This window comes from Lytechinus variegatus, chromosome 1, assembly GCF_018143015.1.
Source record: "Lytechinus variegatus isolate NC3 chromosome 1, Lvar_3.0, whole genome shotgun sequence".
Taxonomy (NCBI): domain Eukaryota; kingdom Metazoa; phylum Echinodermata; class Echinoidea; order Temnopleuroida; family Toxopneustidae; genus Lytechinus; species Lytechinus variegatus.
Genome location: NC_054740.1, coordinates 952951 through 978920, shown reverse-complemented (window position 1 = coordinate 978920; position 25970 = coordinate 952951).

The window sequence follows — 25970 nt, the reverse complement described above, 5'->3', positions numbered from 1 at the left end:
TGGAATGACATACCAAATGATATAAAAAATATGCCCACTTTATCGTCTTTCAAACGTAATTATAAAATGTACCTTTTCTCTCGATCACAAAACAATGCACTTAAATGATTTTTTTTTAACCAACTCAAAAATATCGAATTACTTGTTTGTTCGTTTGTCTGTTTTGTTTTGCTATTTCCTTTAAAATATTTTAATTCATACATGTAACTCAATAATTTTACTGATATCCTTTCGGGGACTAGCCCGTGATAGGCCCTTGGCCTTTGCTAGTTCCATCATACTCTCAATTGTTATGTTCATGCTATTGTTTAAATTTTGAATACTCTCGTTTGTACTTGTTTTGTAAATTTTGATTGTATTTGATGTTTTTTATTGAGATTATGAAAATAAATGAACTGAACTGAACTGAACAATCATTTGCGCGGAAAATGTTTCCAAACCATTCGCTTGCTACGCTCGCTTCCGGAAAAATAAATAAAATAAAAAAAGCCTGATTACATATTTCATCAATCAGACAAGACTTCAAAAAGGTTTTAATGCTGAACTTAATTACTGTAAACGTGCAACTGCTATAACGCAAATGATAATCACATGGTGAAAATTTCACTTTGCATAAAAATACATATAAGTGCCCTTTTTTGCCCAACCCCAAGAAAATACGTTCAACTGCCCCTGACTAGAACCCAGCGCACTCGCTTGTATTTTTATTTATCGTCATTCCCCCTCTCAAAGAAAAAACTAATTTTTTGCCCTTTATTTAGCCTGAAATGGAAATAGCAGGAAATTTTATTCAAAACGCGAGCATATCAAACAGGATGCAAATGGAGGTCACTATTTATACGCTTTGGATTCTTGTTTGCCTAGGAAATGTAAAATATTTCAAGACTTCTTATATTTTCATTAAATCTTTGTCTTTATGTCTCTATATCTGTAGCTTTACCATGCGCACATTCGGGGTCCTCAGGGCACGCCCCCCCCCCCCCGTAGGCGAATAAGGGGTGCTAAAATAGGAAGAAAAGAAGGAAAAGGGGGAAAGAAAAAGAGAAGGAAAACAAAAGAAGGAAAGGGGAGCGCCGAATTGATGTTCGCCCTAGGGAGGGGGGCGTCGGATTGATAATCGACCTATAGGGGCATCGACTTTATGTCCGACCTAGGGAGGGGCCGGATTGATGTTTTGCTTAGGGTCGTCGAATTGATGTTCGACCTAGGTGGTGCCAAATTGATGTTCAACCTAGGCCGGGAGGGGGTGAATAGATTTTTTACCTCGGGGCGCCGTATAGATGTTCGACATTGCTCGCATCAAATACACATTCTGTTCATGATTACCAAAAGTGCATAGAAAGTCCTAATTTTAGATCAGAATACAAAAAAAAGATCATCCCACTCTTCGCGCTCGCATTGTAGTTTAGTAAGGTGACTATCCTGCTTGCATTAAATGATTTGTTAGATACCCATCCTGTTCATGATTTAGTCAGGCAGCATATGTAATGATTTACCGGCTACTTCGACAAATTGGCTAAGTCTGATTTTTCACTTTTATGTGATTGGTGACATCACAAGGATCAACTTTCAACTTGGTGACAAATTTCTAATGGTCATCTTGACCATGTGAGGGGTCAAAATGGGGTCAATAGGGGTCAATTTTTGGAATTGCCCCGATTGTGTCGAGTTATACATCGAATTGTTTGTCTGGTTATACTGAACAAAAAGTGTACACAAACATATACTCTTAACCTCCCGTAAAAAAGTTATGACCGAAAATAGCAAAAGGTCAACGAACTTTCGTTACATTGTATATATGGCAAATTACACTGAAGGTGTTAAGAAAGCTATTTTCCGGGGGGTTCTTTCTTTTCTTTTTCATGTTTGTACTTTTTTTATTTTCGATTTTAATAATTTCACCTTCAGAGGTCCTTATCCAGAAGATATTAGGGTCAAGACAAGGTCAGGGAAAGGTCAAAAGGTCAACATGTAGCTAAAATACACTAAAAGCGACTAGAATCGTAGAAGTCACATTATTTAAGGGTTCTTTATTTTGAAAAGTCTGTATCTATAACATTAAATGAATTAAGATGCTTATTTAGGAGCAAAAAAGATTAACGTCGGTATAGACGTCGAATGCGTTTAGTGTGGTATCATGGTATTGCAGGAATACATCGAAACAACTTGACAAACCCTTATGCCCTTAAAATCTTATCATCTTCATGATGTAATAAGTGCAACCAACTCTTTCCGAGTTTCTTTTTTAAGGAAATCAATTTAAGTTCAATTCATTTTCAATTTAGTCTTTGATATGTAAAGAAACATTTCCTTCATTGCTTTGTCAGAATGTTTCAATCAACAGAAATTATTGTATTGTAGTAGGGTATAAGTGTAATACTATGTTAACAGAATAAATATCGATTGACCAGTGCCCCAGCTCCTAAGAAAGATGCATAACTTAAGAATAATATTATGAGGTTTGGATTGAGGATGATATTATAAGTTGGGCTCCAATTGCTCCTTAATTAATTCAAAATGTGTGACGGTTATATTATTTCTGACAAAGAGGCAACATCATGCAGGCATGCGTATTGTAGAAGTGTATGTCAATTATGCTGATGTGATATATTCTGACCATTACTCGATCTCTGGAGCCAAGAAGGACTACACAATTCTGGTGTTGTGCTGTTCTGAGCTAATCATCGGGGCCGCTTTTGCATATTGTAAAGATAAATTTATAGATTTCGTGTATACTTTTGGTCATTTATTATGTATCTTTCAGTAAAAAAAATATGCAAGTTTTCACAATTTCTGGGGGCCGCTGCCACCTCCGCCCGCTGCGGCATGGCCGTGGTTTACTTCAATGAAATTTGATGTGATTATTATTTCTGGCAACATCCAGGTAGTTCACAAAGTAGGAGAAAAAAACGACAAAAGAACAATCAGCATCTATGCATATTACTATCGTGAGAACAGGTATTTAGTTTAGATTCACGTTGTGTGCTCTGGAAAAAAAACTTGATAAACACTTGATAAAATAGTAGGCCTAAAAGCCGTGTTAATGACAGCACAATAAGAAATATTGTGCAGTTCTTTTTGGCTCCAGAAATGGTCAGAATATATCACATCAGCATAATGGACACTAACGACTACAATGAGCATGCCTGAAAAATGTTGCCTCTTTGTTAGAAATAATATAACCGTCACTCGTTCCAATTAATCAAGGAACAATTGGAGCCCAACTTGTCATATCATCCTCAATCCTAACCTCATTACCTTATTCGTAAGTTAAGTCAAATAAGATGTTGGGCATCTTTTCTTTGGAGTTGGGAGCACTGATCAATCGATGTGTTTATTAGCATAGTATTACACATATACCCCAGTACATTACAATATTTTCTGTTGATTAAAATATTCTGTACAAAGCAAATGGATGAAATGTTTCTTTTTACATATCAAAGACCGGTAAATTGGAAATGAAAAGAACTTGAATTGAGTTCCTAAATCAAGCAACTCAGAAAGTGCTGGTTGCACTTATAACGTCATGAAGATGATACGATTTTTATAGGTTTTGTCAAGTCGTTTCAAAGTATTCCTGCAATAAACCACGATACCACACTCAAACTATTCGACGTCTATCACTGTTTATCTATTTTGTTCCTAAATGAGCACATTTTACCCCCTTTTTATCTAATGGATAATGTCTTCTTAGAGACTTTTCAAAATGAAGAACCTACTTCTAAATTCAAACCGCTTTTATAATGTATTTGGCTACCAATGAAAGTTTGTTTCTTGACATTTCCCTGACCTTGTCTTGACCCTTAATATCTTCTGGATAACGACTTCTGAAGATGAACTTATTAAAATAAAAAATAAAAAAGTACACACATGCAAAACAGAAAAAAAACAAAAAATATTTTTTTATCACCTTCAGTGTAATTTGCCATATTATATACAATGTAACGAAAGTTCGTTGACTTCTTGACATTTCCGGGCATAACTTTTTAATGGGAGGTCAAGAGTATATGGTTGTGTACACGTTTTTGTTCAGTATAGCCAGACAAACAATTTGATATATGAATCAACACAATCGGGGCAATTCCAAAAATTGACCCCTATTGACCCAATTTTGACCCCTCACATGGTCAAGATGACCATTAGAAATTTGTCACCAAGTTGGAAGTTGTTCCTTATAATGTCACCAATCACAGAAAAGTGAAAAATCAGACTTAGCCAATTTTTCGAAGTAGATGACAGATGCTACCTGACTAATTACCCAATAGTGCTCATAGATTTTTCCACATTTTAGGTCAGAATGACAAATGTTTTCAGCTCACGTTTCGCGCTCACATCAATAATAATTGTTAAGATAATATATTACACCCATCATGTTCACGGCTGCAAAAAAAGGCTTAGAATATTTGCTTGGAAAAGAGATGAAATATCCCCTCCCCATAATTTTAGTATGGTCTACCACTCTGATAAGAAGTTGAACTAAATTGAAACCCCAAAATGCTTAAAATTGTATCCTTTCTGGTCACATTTTTTTTCAAAAGGTGGTTACAACATATTCATGGATCTTTTTTTAAAAAAAAAAACACATTAAACAAGTGGTCTTCAGTGCCATTTTCACGTGATTATGAAATACGATAATTAAAACTGCATTTTAACGGCACCTACGATTCCCTGGCTGGGCGGGTCGGGGTGCCATTTTACAAAAAGTTCAGAGAGGCACCAAAATAGGCTCAATCCATACGTGCATTTCCGTTGGGCATCGTTTCCAACATTGTATCTCCTTATATACCGGCGTGATAATAGGCGCTAAGTCCATGGATCGGATCGGTTTACCTCTATTTCGTCTGATGCCAAATTGTCCAATTGCCAACTCGCCTATCATTTTGTCTACCATCAGTTCGTTCACTATCCACTTAGCCTATGTACGTACATGTCATTCCTTCTAGTAACCAGTTGATCCAGTTGAATATATATCGTTTCAGCCTTTCTCATTATTTTACTGCATAGCGAATTACAAAATGTCCTATCCTCGTTTCTGCTAACTGCACAAGATATTATTTAATAAATATAATTTTAATATTATCATGCAATGAATTTATATTGTTTTACACGCTGAGTCGGCTGACCATTTGACAACCTTGTAAATATTTTTCCAATGATATTCAGATGAAATCAGTGGCGTTCAAAATAAAGCTTAGGGCTGTATGGATTCCCAAATTTGTCACGCCCCCCCCAAAAAAAAAGGAAAGAGAGAAGGGAAACTATTATCTGAATACCGGGTCTGAATATCATGTCAAAATCTTTCATAGATTACAAAAAAAAATCAAGATTTGTGCCGTATATAACCTTCATATTTTTTATGTTCAATATTTACGCCACTGGTTGAAATTAAATACAACTGAGAAAAATTTTTCCCTTTTAATATCATTGCATTATATTTACATCATGAATAGTGAAAGCATGTTCGTAACATCTTTTTGTATTTTCGCTGTTTATACAATTCCTAAACTTAGGTTTTGTGTATTCCTTATGTTCGCATGCTCAATGTTATTTTTCTCTTTAGTTCAATATTATTCTCTCCAATCAACTTTACTATGGTATGCCTATTCAAGAAAGTATTACTTGTTTGCTTTCACCGTGACCGCTTTACCTTTACTTTTGCAGAACGGCTTGTCTCTCAGTGAGTATTCTGAAATATATCTGTATTCCCCGTGATCCCCTAGTCTACAATATTGTAGACCCACATCTGCAGTGTGTGTACCTCAGTTGATTCAACGAGTCTGCATAGCAGACTAGGTCTACTGAGGCTGCAGAAGTGGCTAGGTCTACTGAGGCTGCAAAAATGGCTCGCTTCGCTCGCCCTTTCAGGCTGTTTTGCTTCGCAAACCAGCAGATCCCACCTCACGAGCCATTCAGACTAATAGGTAATTACCATCGAACCTTGCCAGAAGGGTCTTGGCTCCCCCCCCCCCCACAAAAAAAACCTAAAAAATTGCGAAAGTCATCCCCACTTGGGAAGAAGGCGACTTTCCCGCCCCAAAATATTCTTATTCCTACAATAGTGCAATCCGTCACGAACACCATGCATGATTGGCCTTTCATACCAACTGATAGCCAAATAGTTGAACCATATTTCAACACTTTCTACGATCAATACGATCGCCTTGACTGATATGAATTGATACTTTCTGATACGAAAACAATTGTATGCCCCTTGGAAGCGGGGTGCTGGGGTTGCGGTGTGTATTATTATCCACAGGCATGGCATGCAGCACCCCCTGGAATTGTGGTAGGTGTCAAATTGGAGAAATGTATAGAATCATGAACAACATTTCTTGTTAGAACCTTTCTTATGTTTTTATTTTGCTTTGTTCAGCACGTAACCCTAGCAAAAATAAATCGTGTGAACTGAGCATATCAAAAATAATTATCATATTATTTTCCCAATGAGTTGTGGAATGTCGACACGCCGGAATCTCCTTGGTCCCAATCTCAATATGAAAAATACACTTCCTCTGCTATAAAACAACAGTTATCATTCCCTTTTTCCTTTATATATAACAGGGAAATGGGGGAAATGAGAGTTCCTCTTTCATTGCTAAATAAGTGATGTTTTTGTCTTGATCGTGTCGCCACGCATCACAGTCATTCCCATTTTTTTCAGCAGTTGAACTGCTCGTGCACACACTGTATGTGTAGGCCTATATCCCGGAGGCCTATCTGCCTCTCATTTCTTGCAATAAAAGTTCATCTTTCCATCTGTATTTTTTTTTGTTAATCGTTTATTTAATAAGGGGTAGCTAATTCAACAAAAGCTTCCATGGGGCACCCCTATCTATTACTTTATCATTGGTATCCATGTCTATCCATTCATGGGCCATCGGTTATATTCATCCATCTTTTCATTCTTTCAGTCATTCATCCACCCACCGATGGAGTGATAATAGGCTACCTCACCCTTCCCACACTAAAGAAATGATCGGCGACCAATTATGTGGAAATCCTATTGATACACGTTTCAAAGCCGACGTAAATTACTAGTACATGTGCAATTCCCTCGGACGTTGCTTCTCCAAGTTTGCTTAGTCTTCTTCACGTACTTCGTTGCCCTGTTTCCCACTGCGGGACTTGGAAAGTTCTGTCGTAAAACATGCTGGTCGCCCCCGTGGTCAGCTCTGCACTGAAATTCACCCCTCTGCATACAAAGAGCGGTTCTACCGTAAATCATAGCGCCGTGCAATATGAATATACTCAACTTCTCCTTATTCCATATCTAGGTATAATGGGTGGCTGCAAGAATAAGAGTTTTCCGAGAAATCTTGCCCATTACGTCTGCACCCCCCCCCCGTTTTTTTTCTTATGCTCATGACGCCTGTAAAGATTGACCAAATAACACTTTATTCGAAATTTGCAACTTGATGCATTGGTCGCACACACACACACACTACCAAGGTCTACATGATGTAGACTACGCTACGTACAAACTTTGCATCAACAGGTTTATCTGCTCACCTTTTGACCTCGCAAGTTCAGCCTAAACAAACATATATTATAATCAAGTTGCGTTGCATTGCACCAAGGACCTTCACACCTACTTTCATGTCAATAATGTGTGTCTTCATGGTCCTATCAACTTGATTTATCTTCTTTTTATGTTTTACTATTCTGCTTCCCGCCCTGAAAATTGTTTTTTTCTCTTCGCCCTTCCCTTTCTTCATACTCGGACTTACCTAGACAGAATGGGATGGCCGTCTATTTAGAGTTTTAAACCATTTTTGTTTTTAACTTTTTATCAAACTTTTCTTCTGTAATTGGTGTGTGGAGCCAAACAATCTGAAACTGACTGAAACGCTATACAATGATATCAGGAAAGATAAAGACGGATGGAACTGAAAGGGTGCATAAAGAGCTGACATGAAACAAAAAATCAAACTCGGCCCTTGCCCTTCTCTGGGATTCCTCGTATCTGTTTAGTCTTGGAGTATATGCAGATTCATGACATACATATCCTACAGCTCCATGCCTACAGTAAGCCGTAGTGCGTAGTCATTCACGTCCGCTAATCAACGTGTTTGAAGTTTAATGTAGCGCATGTATGTCTTTGGTATACATAAAGTGTGTATGTGCTGCAGGACGATTTTGATTGATTGGGCAAACCCGAAGGGGCAAACCCTATCCGAACCCCGCCCGCACAAACAACCAATACACACACGCCCTTCACTGATTCACTTACCCCCAGTGATTCACCTAACACAGTGATTCACTTTCCCCGGTGTCAGATCTTGGGACTGAGATTCCAAGTCTGGTAATAGATTTGGTTCTGTTTGAAACGAAAGTAGTTACCACCTGCAATAATCACACACTCATTCAATATCTATATGTAACATAAATTTAATTCAGAGCGACCAGCTCTATAAATGTACATATAGTTTAAAGAAATTGAACAATCAGAATTAAATCATGAATCACATGCATATCAACATAACATCAAACTGTATTTAGCAGCTAGCATCAGCATGAATTAACCTTTACTGAATATGTTGCAATATGTATCTAATGAGAGTGATTTATTTATATTTAACCAAGACCTAATAATTTGGCATCCAAACGTAACAATATTTTTGGTTATTAATTCCACCAATTAAGTTTCATCAAAAGAGGGTTTATACTTGAAGGAATACCTGCACTGGACCGTAGTATATCTAATCTGGTTATAATTTATATAGTTCAGAATAAGGACCCCTTCGACATCGTCAATGATTATCGTTGGTCCGATGAATATAGTCGTCTAAGAGCGAGCTGCGGTGGCTTCGACGACGCGAAGTAAAGCGAGCGAACTCTCGACGAAAAGCTAGTCCAGATTCGCGGACGAAATGATGAGGGCTGAGAGCCACAGTACGAAGATTGCTACATGTACGATGAATCACAAGTCACGAACTCTGAGTTCGAGGATGAAGTACGAGCCCAGCTCGTCCAGTTCTTTGGAACAGTCGTGCCTGGTGAGATGAGGGCAGATGTGGTGGTTTTACCTGGCCTGTGCTGCCTGGATCCAGCCTGCCAACGATGGGGATTAAGACTCAGCTGTGCCTGCACTACACTGCCTGCACTACACAGCCTGCAACATTCACCCAAAGTAATGGCCTACGAGAACCACACCCTCACACTCCGAGTTAAGACCAAATGTGGAAGGGTCTTCCTCTCCCGAAAATCAAACGATTTCTGATTTGCCTTTACTCAAACACCACTCCATCCTGAATCTCACAAAGACAAAGTCATTAACATTCTCAATATTCCTCTGCTTTACTCTTCCACGCTGAACATATCCAATTAAAACTACTTAACTATCCAAGCTTTAATTTCACCTATTCAAAACTCCCATCTCCAACATTCTCAACAATCTTTTCCTCTCATACATAAAAACAAACATCTATAGAATTTTAGAGCCCCATTGAACTTAACTAAATATATCAAGTTAAATGACCCAATGCTCATGACCTAAGCTTGTCAAGAAGTCAAAGTAAAATTCTAATCCTTACACCCCAGCGGGTTTGATCACTCACTTAAAGATACAGTTGATTGACTCTGGGACTATGACAAGAGTCAACCACCCAAATTCCTTTATTATATACAAGCTGAATGGTTACTAGGGGTTAACACTAAATAGACTTACAGTCGCATTGTGACATATCTCCCCTTCCTTCAAGAAATTTCTATAATTTTTGGAGTGAGTTTCTCCGAACCTGGAAGGAAAATCAAACAATTAATATATATATATACAAATATAAATGTATTTACATGAAAACCATAAACACTCATCCGGGTTTCTGCTTCATGTAGAATCATTATCCGGTATCCTACTCAGGTAGTCTGCACCGACGTTCTCTACACTTTTGATCGCTGTGATGGTGAACCAGAACGGCTGTAGTAGCAGAGCCCATCTCAGGATCCTTGCGTTTGCCACCTTCGACTTGGCAATACATTTCAGAGGTTGGTGATCCGTTTCTTGGTGGAAGTGCTTGCCATAGAGATACGGTTCAAACTTCAGAACTCCCCATACAACCGCTAAGCACTCACGTTTCATGACTGAGTAGCCTTGCTCTCTTGGAAGTAGCTTCTTGCTGGCATAGGCGAGCGGAAACTTCTTACCTTCTGTTTCCTGAAGCAAGATTGCCCCGAGGCCATTATCTGAAGCATCGGTCCTCAAGATGAAAGGGTGATCTAGGTCTGGAAGATGGAGGATGGGTTCTCTAGCGAGCTTCGTCTTCAAGGTATTGAAGGCTGCCTCTTCTGCATCTCCCCATTTCACGAGAAGTGGTTCCACCTTCTTCGTTCGATCAGTCAAGGGTACTGCTATGGCTGCAAAATTCGGAATGAATCGCCTGTAATAACCTACAAGACCTAGAAAGGATCGAAATTGCTTTTTGGTCTTCGGTCTTTGAGCTTCTTGCACTGCTTTGACTTTGTCTTGTACTGGCCGAAGCTCTCCTTGACCTACTCGATGACCAAGAAATCCGATACTTACACATCCGATTGTACACTTCGTTGGTCTGGCCGTCAAGTTGGCCTCCTTCAATCTCTCGAATACCTCCTGGAGGGTATCCAAATGTTCCTCAAAACTTACCGTGTAAATCAAAATATCATCAATGAAGTTGTCTACATACTTCAATCCACGGAGTAGATCTCTCATAATCCGACTAAAACTTGCTGGAGCGTTAACTAGCCCAAAAGGCATGCTTCGAAATTGGTACAAACCTTCACAAATGCCGTCAACTCCTTGGCTTCTTCTAATAGGGGTACCTGCCAATAACCTTTGGTTAAATCAATTTTAGTGAAATACTTGGCCCTAGACAATTTAGCAAATATTTCTTCCTGATCGGGAATTGGTTCTGCATCAGTTATGGTGACTTGGTTTAATTTGCGATAATCACAACAAAACCTAATAGACCCATCTTTCTTTTTTACCATAACAACAGGGGATGCGTATAAAGGGGAATTGGACGGTTCCACTATCCCTAAATCCATCATCTTTTGAACGTCTTCGTTCACCTTACCTCGCAGAGCATGTGGCAATGGATACGGCTTTCTCTTAATGGGCTCCTTAGTGACAAGTTTAATGTCGTGCTTACCTAGGTTTGTCGATCCCGGCATATCTGTCAAGACTTCCTCATACTCGTGTAAAAGAGAGTTGACTTTCTCTTGCTGGTCATCATCCAGTTGTGGACTGATTTGCACATCGTTGAGTGATTCTGTAGGGTTAAGATTAGGGAGATGAAGAATGTCTTTTCTTACCGAAGGGTCCACATCTTCACTCTCTCCTTCACAATCCTTGGATACGTCCTCGTCCACTACAGAGACACAAACAACATCAAACACTCCCGCACTTACCTCTTCTCCCCTGTAATATTTCTTCAGAAGGTTTGCGTAAAATGTCTTCGTCTTCACGTCCAAATCGATTTTGTAGTCGAGAGGTCCTACCTTCTGCACCACCTTGAAAGGTCCTTTCCAGTGCATCAACAACTTATCGTTGTCGCTTGGAAGTAGAAGAAGAACTTCGTCGTCGACTTCAAATTTTCGCTCCTTGGCTTTCTTGTTGTACTGTCTTCTGTATTTCTCTGCTGATTTGCTGAGATTCTGCTGGGGAAGTTCACACGTCGACTCCAGCCTCTCCTTCAGATCCAGTACGTATTGGTAAGTAGTCTTGGTATCCGGCTCGTCAACCTCACCCGTCCAGAGCTCTTGAAAAATAGCAAGAGGGCCTGGAACTGCTCTCCCATACAGGAGTTCAAAGGGTGAGAAGCCTGTGCTCTCCTGCACTGAATCTCTGTAAGCAAACAAGAGGGGGTTAAGATACCTTTCCCAATCCTTGGGTCTTTCTTCACACATTTTGCGGAGCATGGACTTCAAGGTACCATTGAAGCGTTCAACTAGCCCATTTGCAAGCAGGATGATAGGGTGTAGTAGTCATCTGCCGGATGGAGAGTAGACGACTCACTTCCTTCATCAGCTCTGATGTGAATTGGCTGCCACGGTCTGTCAACACCTCTCGTGGTATCCCTACCCTGGAGTAGATGTCCATCAGTGCCTCCGCAACCGTCTGTGCGTCAATGCGGCGAAGCGCTACTTCTTCTGGGTAACGAGTAGCATAATCTACAACAGTTAGTATGAATCGGTTACCTTTACTACTAGCCGGCTCTATCGGTCCAACCAAGTCCATCGCCACACGTCTGAAAGGTTCATCGATGAGAGGGGTTGATCCCAGAGGTACCTTCGTGACCTTTCTCTTCGGCGAAGTACGTTGACATGGCCCACATGACCGACAATACCGGACTACATCTCCATGCATACCTGGCCAGAAGAAATGCATCAAGATTTTTTCACAGGTCTTCCTTTTCCCTAGATGGCCACCTAGAATCGACTCTTGAGCCAGTTTTAAGACTTGATTTCTGAACTTGGTGGGCACGACAACTTGTAGCAGAACATCTGACCCTGGGGTTGCATCCATGTATTCCCTATAGAGTACATCCTTCTTAAAGAAAAAGCAAGATGAATTTCCACCCTTACTTATCTTCTTTTCTCCTTTCTCAGCGGCTTTCCTAGAGGCATCCAACGAGCTGTCTTCCTTCTGGGCCTGGATGAGATTATCCACTAACACAATGTCTTCTAGTGGCTTGGGTACAGGAAGAGGAGGCCTTGTCCGTCCCGCCTGCCGCTTCTGCCCTCTTGTCTCCACTGCACTGCCTTGATGATCTCCTGGCGTCCAGTCTCCGTCTGGATCAGCTGGTTGCCTCGCTCCAGGAATATTACCTAATACAAGATCATAAACAGGGGTTGGTGCACATAGAGCTTCTACCTTACCCTTGAAGTATGGAGTATCTATGTCGATTTCGGCACGTCGGAAGTTTCTCAGCGTCCGGTCGACGAGCAAACATGTCAGCCTATCTCCGGAGAACTGCTCTTCACGCACCAACTCATATTGGACGATGACTGTTGTGCAACCACTGTCGCGAAGAACATCCACGGGCTTCCCATTCACCAATCCATCGACGACTGGCATCTCCACTTCTGATCCACTCGCCACTGCCGATAGTCCCGGTAGAGTGTCACCAGATGCCAACTTCACTCCGCTTCCATCTTCTGTGAGATTCTCCTGCACGATTAGACTCAAACTCTTGTGGTTGAAGTGTCGGGCTATCTCTCTAGTGTCGGTAGGTCCTGCTGCAGCATCATCTCCAGCTGATGTGTTTTCTGCTGACCTGCCTGCGACAACACTGGCTCCCATCTCTCGACGACCTTTCTTGTTTGGACAATTAAAAGAGATATGTCCAAATTTATTACAATTGAAACACTTCTTGTCATTAAATTTGGACTTACCTGGTTTTTCAGCCTTAGTGTGACCAATTGCATTGTTATTACTCTTATTCACATTAGGATTTACATTTTTAGAACTGGACTGATGATGGGCTTTATTCATACTCCTTATTCTCATATCCGCATGGGCTTCATTGAATTGATCAGCTAGATTAGAACTTCCGACAGATTACAGGGGTGACGTTCCTTAATGAACATCAATAATTCTTTTCCACATGAATTATATACTTGCTCCTGGATGAGCAAACTCTTCAGACCTTCCATATTGTCATCATAAGAGCTTAGCTCAATCCAATGATTGAGATACTTCTCAATCCTGCAAGCGTACCGCACATAGGTCTCACCATTATTGAGTTTAGCGTACCTGAACTTAGTCCTATACCCTTCTTCTGTAAGATCATACCCTTTAAGAATTGAGAATTTTACTGTTTCATACTCCTGAGCCTGGGAAACTGTAAGTCTTGAAATTATATCAAGAGCCTCACCTGACATCAATGCACACAATGCAGGTGCCCATACTGACCTATCCCAACCCACAATTATGGCGTGTTTCTCAAATCTAGACAAATAACTATCTTAGTCATCCTTTCCTTCTTGAAAACCAGGGAGGGGCGGAATACTAGGCTTATGTGAATGCCCTGCACGTGAAACATTTTCTGTCCCATTATTTTTCCTTAACTCTTCAAGTTTAATGTTAATCTAATAACTCTGATTCTTTTTTTCCTAGCTTCATCCTGTTGAGCTATTATACAAGATTTTGCCTTCCTAGCTTCAATCTCGGCATTCCTAGCTTCAATCTCGGCATTCCTAGCTTCAATCTCGGCATTCCTAGCTGCAACCTCAGCACTCCTTGCTGCTGCTCTTTCATCTCTAGCTTCTCGCACACATTCATCAACATATGCTCTCAATTTATCACCCTCTAAACCAAACTTCTCTCCTTGTGCAATGAACTTGTCTCTCTCCATACTGTAGGCCACTCCATAGGTTTAGTTACAAACTTACCATATGCAGACAGTTTACGCAGCGCAATGAAGTCTCGATGCACACAGCACTGGCACGTACAGGCGTACACGCAGTAAAGCCTCCTTGCCCTGACCTCCACATGCACCACTGTCTTCTACAACCTTGGACCTACAACAACTTTGTAAAAACAACCAAATGGAAAAGAGATCAAAATATCATTATCAGATCTACATACAAGTATAATTACAATCAATGATATCAATAATTTCATTATTAACCTAACCTATCAAATGGACAAGAGAGTCCCTTCGTGGTCTCCAAAATGTCAGATCTTGGGACTGAAATTCCCAGTCTGGTAATAGATTTGGTTCTGTTTGAAACGAAAGTAGTTACCACCTGCAATAATCACACACTCATTCAATATCTATATGTAACATAAATTTAATTCAGAGCGACCAGCTCTATAAATGTACATCTAGTTAAAGAAATTGAACAATCAGAATTAAATCATGAATCACATGCATATCTACAAAACATCAAACTGTATTTAGCAGTTAGCATCAGCATGAATTAACCTATACTGAATATGTTGCAATTTGTATCTAATGAGAGTGATTTATTTATATTTAATCAAGGCCTAATAATTTGGCATCCAAACGTGACAATATTTTTGGTTATAAATTGCACCAATTAAGTTTCATCAAAAGAGGGTTTATACTTGAAGGAATACCTACACTGGACCGTAGTATTTCTAATCTGGTTATAATTCATATAGTTCAGAATAAGGACCCCTTCGACATCGTCAATGACTATCGTTGGTCCGATGAATATAGTCGTCTAAGAGCGAGCTGCGGTGGCTTCGACGACGCGAAGTAAAGCGAGCGAACTCTCGACGAAAAGCCAGTCCAGATTCGCGGACGAAATGATGAGGGCTGAGAGCCACAGTACGAAGATTGCTACATGTACGATGAATCACAAGTCACGAACTCTGAGTTCGAGGATGAAGTACGAGCCCAGCTCGTCCAGTTCTTTGGAACAGTCGTGCCTGGTGAGATGAGGGCAGATGTGGTGGCTTTACCTGGCCTGTGCTGCCTGGATCCAGCCTGCCAACGATGGGGATTAAGACTCAGCTGTGCCTGCACTACACTGCCTGCACTACACAGCCTGCAACATTCACCCAAAGTAATGGCCTACGAGAACCACACCCTCACACTCCGAGTTCAGACCAAATGTGGAAGGGTCTTCCTCTCCCGAGAATCAAACGATTTCTGATTTGCCTTTACTCAAACACCACTCCATCTTGACTCTCACAAAGACAAAGTCATTAACATTCTCAATATTCCTCTGCTTTACTCTTCCACGCTGAACATATCCAATTAAAACTACTTAACTATCCAAGCTTTAATTTCACCTATTCAAAACTCCCATCTCCAACATTCTCAACAATCTTTTCCTCTCATACATAAAAACAAACATCTATAGAATTTTAGAGCCCCATCGAACTTAACTAAATATATCAAGTTAAATGACCCAATGCTCATGACCTAAGCTTGTCAAGAAGTCAAAGTAAAATTCTAATCCTTACACCACAGCGGGTTTGATCACTTACTTAAAGATACAGTTGATTGACCCTGGGACTATGACAAGAGTCAACCACCCAAATTCCTTTTATTATATACAAGCTGAATGGTTACTAGGGGTTAACACTAAATAGACTTACAGTCGCATTGTGACACCCGGCTATTGAGGAGTGTGTGCATGTTATGGGGATGTAGTGTGTTATGTGTTTGGTAGTCTTATCGTACAACAGTCCAGGGTGGACTTCAGTATCAGCAGCCAGTGGCCGCCTAACCATCGGCGCATTGTGCATGCAGCGTCCGGTGCATGACTTCTACCCTGCTCTCCGACTGTGTGTGTAGCATTCGTGGCGTATTCATGAATATCCACGATGTTATAATGAATATGCATGCATCAAACGGCGTTCTAATATCAGTTTATTTTCTAACTCGAGAGGGCGGGAACAAACTATATCGGTAAACCGAGTTCCTGTAATATATATTTCACCCCTCAATATCACAAAACAGAAGAGTTATACCAATTTCTGTTGAGTGCTTAAGTAGAGCACTGATATAGATACTTAATGAAAATAATATCTTTACAATTGATTCACTGCCCTTGTCTGAGATGAACCAATCATACACTATACCTTTAATGCACTGAACATTTTTTTTCGTGTTTGTATTTACTAGAGAGGATTTATCATGTATCCCTAATTGTGACCATATAAATGTTATGTTTCAACTCTGGAAAAAGTGATAATTATGGAATCAATAATTGAAGAGGCAATCAAGAAGCTTGATCAGACCGAATCACCCTTGACCAGACAACGTGCATTATCATATATTGAAGTTGTAGAGTACATTGCAAAACGTTTGACGAATTGTCAAATTTGTCAATGGAGAAAGGAGAACTTCCATATTCTTGGAAGAAGGCTTATGTTACACCTATATATAAGGAGAAAAGAAAAACCGTAGTAATGATCGTCCAGTGAGTTTAAAGGTCAAGTCCACCTCAGAAAAATGTTGATTTGAATCAATAGAGAAAAATCAGACAAGAACAATGCTGAAAATTTTATCAAAATCGGATATAAAATAAGAAATTTATGACATTTCAAAGTTTCGCTTATTTTTAACAAAATAGTTATATGAACGAGCCAGTTACATCGAAGTGAGAGAGTCGATGACGTCACTCACTCACTATTTCTTTTGTTTTTATTGTTTTAATTATACAATATTTCAATTTTTACGAATTTGATGGTTAGGACCTCCTTGCCTGAAGCACAAAATATTAAAATAATGGGATTCCACGTGTTCAGGGAGGAATGAAACTTCATTTTACATGACAATGACAAGAAAATACAAATATTTCATATTTCATATAATAAAATACAAAAGAAATAGTGAGTGGGTGATGTCATCGACTCTCTAATTTGGATGTAAGTGGCTCGTTCATATAACTATTTTGTTAAAAATAAGCGAAACTTTGAAATGTCATAACTTTCTTATTTCTCATCCGATTTCGATGAAATTTTCAGTGTTATGCTTGTTGAATTTTTCTATTTTTATTCAAATCAAGTTTTTGTTGGAGTGGACTTGTCCTTTAACCAGCACACTATGCAAGAAGATGGAATCTTTCATTAGAAATGCGATAGATTTCATGAATAGATGAATAGATAGACAACTTTTTTTGAGATGACCAATTACATGCACAGGATGTTCAGTGATACTTGGTTACTCTTATGTCCACATTTTATGAACTAGACCAATTCAACAGAGAGCTCCACATGACCAAAGTTCATTGACCTTTGACCTTGGTCATGTGACCTGAAATTCGCACAGGATGTTTAGTGGTACTTGATTACTTCTATGCCCAAGTTTCATGAACCATACACTCTTAAAAATGCGTGGTTAAAAATCGACCAAAACGTGGTTGTTTTTGACCACGCACGCGTCGTCAACTATGCGCACGTCACGGACGTGGTCAAATTGACCACGCCTCGAGTGGTTACCAAAAATGACCACGAAGCATGGTTATAACTTTAACGCCAAACGTGGTTCTATCCTCACCACGTCGCGTGGTCACATTTTTGTGACCGCGCATGACCACGCACGCATCGTCAACTATGCACACGTCACGCACGTGGTCAATTTGACCACGCCTCAAAGTGGTTACCGAAAATGACCACGAAGCATGGCTATAACTTTAACCCCAAACGTGGTTCTGTCCTAACCACGTTGCGTGGTCACATTTTTGTGACCACGCATGACCACGCACGCGTCGTAAACTATGCACACGTCACGCACGTGGTCAAATTGACCACGCCTCGAGTGGTTACCGAAAATGACCACGAAGCATGGTTATAACTTTAACCCCAAACGTGGTTCTGTCCTCACCACGTCGCGTGGTCACATTTTTGTGACCGCGCATGACCACGCACGCATCGTCAACTATGCACACGTCACGCACGTGGTCAAATTGACCACGCCTCGAGTGGTTACCGAAAATGACCACGTAACGTGGTTATAAAACTCCAAACGTGGTTCTGTCCTAACCACATTGAGTGGCTATCAGATAACCCTTCGGACGTGGTTATTATTCCTAACCACGAAACGTATTCGTAACGCGGCCATTCCACAGCCCCGCTATAGCCTCGAAAACATGGTTATTTATGACAATGTGGATAACAAATGACATACATGCACACGAAATCAAGTGATCGAAATTCAACAATTTGCATATATTCTTTTAAATCATGGCAAAACAATTAACAAATAGTGTCTTAAGCTTACATTATTATGCGGCATATGTTTGAAGTTGGGATGACAATGAAATAATTGCAATGATTAAGTCAGGAATTAATGATATCTGTTTTACCCAATCGTGCAACCCCATATATCCTTCAAAATTCAAATCACATGTACAAGTAAAGACACAAATTATGTCGATCCAATATTCCCATTATAAAATAGAAGAAAGCTTCAACGCATAAATCAATTAATATAAATACATTTTCAGCAATTTGATAAACTATCTATATCAAATCGAATGAAACGACTGCATACACAAAACAAGAGCCCAGAGTGGCTAGGACCTACCCCGAGATTCTCACAATACATTCTAAAAACATTATTCCAACATATATTGTGAATATTTGTAAAACATTCTATTAAAAACATTTTATTAACATTTGATTTATGTATTAACCAAAACAACGTTGAAGGGGTAGTTAAGCTTTGGTAGAGAAGGCTCTGGACAACTCACATCTTTAGCGAGACAACAAAAAACTGAGTTGCAAATTTCAAGGAAAATTCAATTTTAATGACGAAATTCATTTTGTCAGAACAGTTCATAAAAAGCTGAAATATTGATAAATGTATCCCCAATCGTAATAAATCTGGACCCTAAGATTTACTAGGCTTTAAAAAAATAAGAACAATTGCTTGAACTTTTTGACCATTTTCTAAGAGGTTTTAAAAGTTGTTGATTACTATATTTAATCATTATTGAAGAAAACACCAAATGTATAATTTTGTATCAAAACAAAGTTAAAATATTATGTTTGGATAGCGCTCTCTTGCATTTTAATGGTTCTTTTAGATGATAACATGCTGGTCACAGAATCTTATGTAATTTTCTATACTTTTTAATACAGCATAATACTATGTCTGTAATGTTATTGTGCAGGTTTTGATTACTAAAACTTGGCCACACAACAGCTGTATGTACTACCCCTTGAAATAAATCAATGTCATAGATTCCATCTTTACATCCATTTTGCAATTTTATGTTGTACCTTCTCGTATGCGATTGCCTAGCCCTATTGTAATTTCCTAATATACAATATTTTTCATTGCATATCATTTCCAAACATAAATGCGAAGAATTTACAATTATTGCTTTCTTTGACAGACAAATGAGTAAAAAAAAAACCTGCATATGTCGAAGTCCTCGGAACTGAGAAAAATGCATCAACGCAGCCGTAACTCAACTCCTTACTTCGGCAAATGCAATTCTATTTAACATGTAGGCCTATATACATATGTAAAGATCGGGACTTTTATTTTGCATCGAGTAACGAGATTTTCGACTTTACCGACTTCGACACATCCGAGGTTTACTGTATCTAATATAAAAGACTTCTATAAATATCATGAAAAAGTGAACACTACAATATATAATATAAACAGCAATGACCTGTCAGCTGTAAGAGCTAATTCTCAATCCAGAAATAGAATGTAAACATGTTTAGCATAGCATACATTATACACAAATTGTAAACAACAATCTCATAGTCATAGCAATTTGAAATTTACAATTGAGTCCTTTTGTGATCCACAACTGAGTCCAACTCACCAGGTCCAAAAATTCACAGCTAGGTCCTAGATCTATAGACCCTAGTCCTAGTCCTCGACATCATCAGTCCAGCCAGCATGACCAGGTCCAGGGTTTGGGCGCATCACGAAATATATATTATCACTCTGTCTCAGCAGCTCAACATATTCCAAAACCAGCACAGGAAATGATGAAAACTCCACTCATCTAGGATGAGATCAGGTCCAAGACAAATGGTCCAGAAATGTAGTCTACAGTTTCCATCACAGGGCCTAGATCCACAAACAAGTTTATACTGGTCCAAATAACAATTGCTCGAAAAGTAAACGATAAGAGCACAGCAAAGCGTCCAAATATCAATAATATTGAACCAGTTTGTATTCACTAGAACATGTTCAGCTCTCGTCTTTAGCTCCAAAGCGATAGATCTCCCGAAGATCCGAATAGGTCTAAGTTACTGTTATTTTAACTGCAAAATTCGTCTAAACGCACGGTATCGATAACACATGTCATCAGCCAATAATCAGGTCTAACGTTACGCGTCGGCTCCCCAGCAAGGACAAGCTAACGAACGTTCATCCTCAGTCCTAACTACAACAAGTGCTCACGAGCCACGGTCCTCAATCGGGTCACCGGAGTCCCAAACCCTCGCTCTATCCAAAATTTCCACCGTAAAGTGTGGTTACAATTTGACACGCTTAGGTCAAATATGTAACCACGCTACAAGGTCGTTTTGGCCACTGTGCGGGGTCACCCAAAATGACCATTAAGCATGAATGATTATTTTCCATTTGAAACGTTCTGCGTGTAGATGGTCGCAAAATAATAATTGTGGTTAGTTTTACTTGATGCTGACAAAAAAATGACCCAATTTTTATGACTAGTATAATTATCGTCGATCAAACCGTGACCACGAAACGTGGTCAAATTATGCTTTTTTATCTGACCACGTTCTGCGTGGTCAATATAACTAATCATCGTGGTTAATTCTAGTAGTGGTTCTGATCAAAAACCTGCTTCGTCGATCAAACAACCACGAAACGTGGTTAAATCATTTTGACTACGTAAAACCACGCATTTTTAAGAGTGTAGGTTCATATACTTTCTAAGTTATGCTGCAATTTCAAAAACTTAACCTTCGATTAAGATTTGGTGTTGACGCCGCCGCCGTCAGAAAAGCAGCACCTATAGTCTCACTCTGCTATGCAGGTGAGACAAAAATGGGTGATATTTAAGAATAAGGTCTCATTTGATGCAGATTGTTGTCCTGATCGATATGACATAATTCTTAATAAAATCTCTTGAAAAATAGGAAGTGCCGGACAAAAAAAAAAAAAATTTTGAGGGCCCAGGCCTAAAAGACAAGTGCTGAGTCGTCTCTTGAGAATGGAAATAGTCCTCATTGTTAATTTTGACGGCATATTGAGCTGATTCTGGTGTGTATTACTAGCCCAATAAATCCACTGGCATTGTCGAAAATGCTTAAAATAAAATATACTGAAACAATTCATTTCTAGATTTATATTGAGCTGATTGTGGTGTCTATTACTAGCCAAATAAATTAACTGGCATTGAAATGCTTAAAATAATATAAAATGTATTGAAACAATTCCATTCTAGATTTAACCCTTCAAGGCATTGGGTGCCATTATGGCTACCACTTTATTAAATTTTGCGGTTTAATGGACAACACTGTGTTATATGCTGGGGCTGGGCCGATTCTTTAAGTTTATTTCGTGCACACTATTGCATCTTTTGACTCTATATTTATTAAATTTGGTTATACCACTGTCACTTCTTTTGACCTCATATGAACCCCAAAACTAAGAATTTCTGATTTTATGTACAAATGAAGGGCCAAGATAAATACATGTATATGTTTTAATGATAATTCAGTAATGAAAGACTAAAAGACATTTTTCTTTGAAAAATCCTTGGAAACAAACATTGAAAACACAAGGAAATATTAATTAGTAAATGATTCTATTTCTAATGTATTCCATTGTTTCATGCATTCTTAGATATTTTTTGTTTTTTCAACTTTTAATTTGTTTTTGGCCTCAGATTTTTTTTGTCAAGTTACACTGTTTAATGTTTTTATTTTACCTTTGTTTAGTATAAAAAAGTTGATAACAGCACATAAAACAAGAAAAAAATATACATGGATATTAATGTAAGAGTGAATAGAAATGCCTTTTCCCATACTATTTTCAGGCTTATGTGAGGTAGAAAAAGATACATAATTCGATACCGATACGGTAAAAACCAAATTCATAAATTTTGCGTTAAAAGATGCGCAAGTCAGTGTAAGATAAAAATCAGGAAGTGGTTTGGAATACAATGCACTGGGCAGATTGTGAGGTGATTGGCATTGAAAAAATATGAAATTCCCTGTAAGGTTAATGGGCTAAATAAGTTCAAAATGAACTGTGATAGAAAGCAAATGATGATTGCCTCAAAAGATGGGCGACCATGGGACACCTGGATGAAGTCTACAAGGAAGGGCTTGTTACAACCGATAATGTCGCACCAATGCATAATGTCGCATCAACGCATAATGTCGCAGATTGTTAGCCGAATGGGTTTAAACAAAGTGATAGCGAACGAACTGAAGTTAGACCAAATGGAACATTGACGAAATGAGAGCAGACCAAGTGCTTATTAGACCAATTGACTATTAGATAGAAATGTAATAGACGTAATGATACTGGACAAAGTGGATATTGGCCCAACTGAAAAATATACAATTAGACTAAATTATAATAAACAAAACGGCTATTAGACCAACTGGCTATTAGACGAGATGGTAATTAGACGAAATTGTTGTTGGACTTTGTTGATGGTAGACTAACTAATGGTAGACGAATGATATTAGATCATGCGATAATGGAGAAAAGGGCAGTAGACGAAATGGCAATAGACCGATAAATATCCATACAAAGAGTTATCCCGATTTCCAAATAACTTAATTCTCTTTCTCGTGTCTCAAAATATGAGTGAAAGCATATTTTATATCTTATCTGTTAGTAGCTCGAGTCCTAAAGAAACTACCGCTGCGACATTATGCGTTGCGACATGTGACATTATGCGTTGACACTTTGCTACGACATTATGCGTTGCCTCATGTGACATTATGCGTTATAAAAACTACGACATTATGCGTCGGTGCGACATTATCGGTTGTAACAGGGCTTCACTGTGATAAGGTGCATTGCACACTGCAAGGGATACTATGAATGCAATCAAGAAAGTTGTAAACTGGATGGCCTGCCAAATGGAGGGCCATTGTACCCCATAAGCATTTATAGGGTATAAAGTATTGAAACAAGAGTGAACTTGTTTCAATACTTTTTAAAAGAATATTTTAAGCCTTATTGACAAAGCCAGTGGATTGGGCTAGTAAACAAATAAATTAATACCAGAATCATCTCAATAGCCCTTCAAATAAAAAGAAATTAGGCCTTGCCCCACAAAATCACTTTTGGCCCGCACTCTGTCCCGTTTTCCAACCGATTTTCTTAAAAATGATGTCATATTGATCAGGACAACATTCTGCTTTAAATGAGATATGTAAAACATGATTCTGTTACATGTATACCATTCATTTATAGCCCACCTCTACTGCCATGGCGTTCATACAGTTGTGTGTCAACCCTACACATGTACATATGTTCTAGTCATGTGCGCACAATCTATGGATGCTGCAGGTATGCAACCTGTCTATGTGGCATGATTGGAAGTGTGTATCTGCATACACAACTATGTCTTCCGCTTGTGTAGCTGCAAATTTAAGTCTTGCACACCTTCGGCGTAAAACAATTAGATCATTGGGTGGGTCTTGCCCTGCCTTAAGGTCACCACTGCAGCCAAAACACCTTGAAACCTTTCCAAACCTGAAAACAACCACAAAATTCTCCCTATCCTGCATTTGTACTTCAGCAGGAGTCAATGGTGGAAGAGTACCAGGTACATAAGACTAAGGTCGCTTAGCTTTGGATGCCTGGTTACCTACCCCCTTCCTCTTTCTTGCACATGGGGTTCTCCCTCATTTGGTATATCAGTGTCTTGGAAACACCTCTTTGCAAAGTTCTTCTGTCTTTTTTATGACAAATCTTTCCTCTTTTTCATATTTGCACATCTCCCAAAGGGGCAGTGCCTGCACAGATTGCTTGTAAGAAGGCCTCCTGGCGTATATGGCATGACTAACATCAAAATGGCAAGCTTTGATCAGAAGCAAGTGTGAGTCTGCAGTATTTTCCATCTGCACATGGCCGACTTCAGCAATATTGGTATTGGGAGCATCAAGGTCTTTAAAAGCTTTGAAGATGTGATGTCTCCTTTTGTGCCACCATTTCAACCAGTCATCGACACATCCATCATGTTCAGCTGAAAAAGCCTGCATTTCCTCATGCTTGCAACATGGATGTGGCTATTGCCTTGAATTTGGCTTTGTCTGTCACCTTGTGAGAGTGCTTCACAATGCTCTGTTTGAAATGAAACTCACAGGAAACAGTTCTGTGTCTAATTGCTTCTTGACCAAAGACTGCTTCAATGCTGGTCCAGTTAGCTGCATTTTCATCAACTACAAAGCCATTGGGGTTGAATATGTATTCTCTTTCACCCTTTATTTCTGCCAGCATTTGGTTTAATGTGGTCCAAAACAAGAGTAGATTTTCATGATTTTCTCTTTCAGCATCCATCACTGCCAAACACAGAACTTTCCTGCTAAACACAGGGTGTTCAACCTACATTGTGAGCGTTTTCATTTTCCTTACGCGGTCATGTTTTGCATCAACATGAACATAGTATGAGTATTGCAATGGCCCAACCTGATCTCTATCGATTTGAATAGCAATTTCTCCCATGGCACGGCTGGACTTAAAAACATATGAAGGAGACCCATTTTTCATATTGGCATTGTTTAGTTTGTAGACCAAAAATTTGTCGTTTTTGTCTGTCTCCTCCTTAAGTTTGCATACAGCATCAAAGCTGTGGCCATTAATCTACTGCTGCTCCTGCATGGCACTCTTTACATTGTGCATCACTTTCAAATCAACAAACTGGTTTGCAGCACTCTGTAACTGGTTCCAGTCGACACTGCCTTTTGTTGCAATAAAAACAGCCATATTGTTGAGAATAATCCTGAATGGTGGAATCCCAGGTCTGGCCTTAAGCTTCTCTTGAAGGGACTTTCTTGTTATTGCCTTCTTGATTGCCCTGCATGTGTGATTGCTCTGTAGTGTATTGTGAGGCAGGACTCAATGTTATGCTCCTATACTTTTAGTCCTTCACAATCAGAATGAATTGCGAGACTGCCACAAAGAGCACACAGTTTCCACCCATTTGCCGATGTAAATTGAACTGTGTTCGGTAGGCCATCCAGTTTACAACTTTCTTGATTGCATTCATAGTATCCCTTGCAGTGGGCAATGCGCCTTATCCCAGTGAAGCCCTTCCTTGTAGACTTCATCCAGGTGTCCCATGGTCGCCCATCATCATTTCCTTTCTATCACAGTTGATTTTGAACTTGTTTAGCCCATTAATATTACAGGGAATTTCATATTTTTCAATGCCAATCGTCTCATAATCTGCCCAGTGGGAAAATGAAAAGTCAGTCAGCCTTTGTTGCTTTGGGCATGTGATACCTATGGTCCTAGAGCTGTTCTCAAGAGAGTGGCAGGCCAGTAAGTTGCTGTTGGTCAATGTGATGACAGAGCTGCTGGTACTTGATTGCCAGGCTGAAGAGGTGC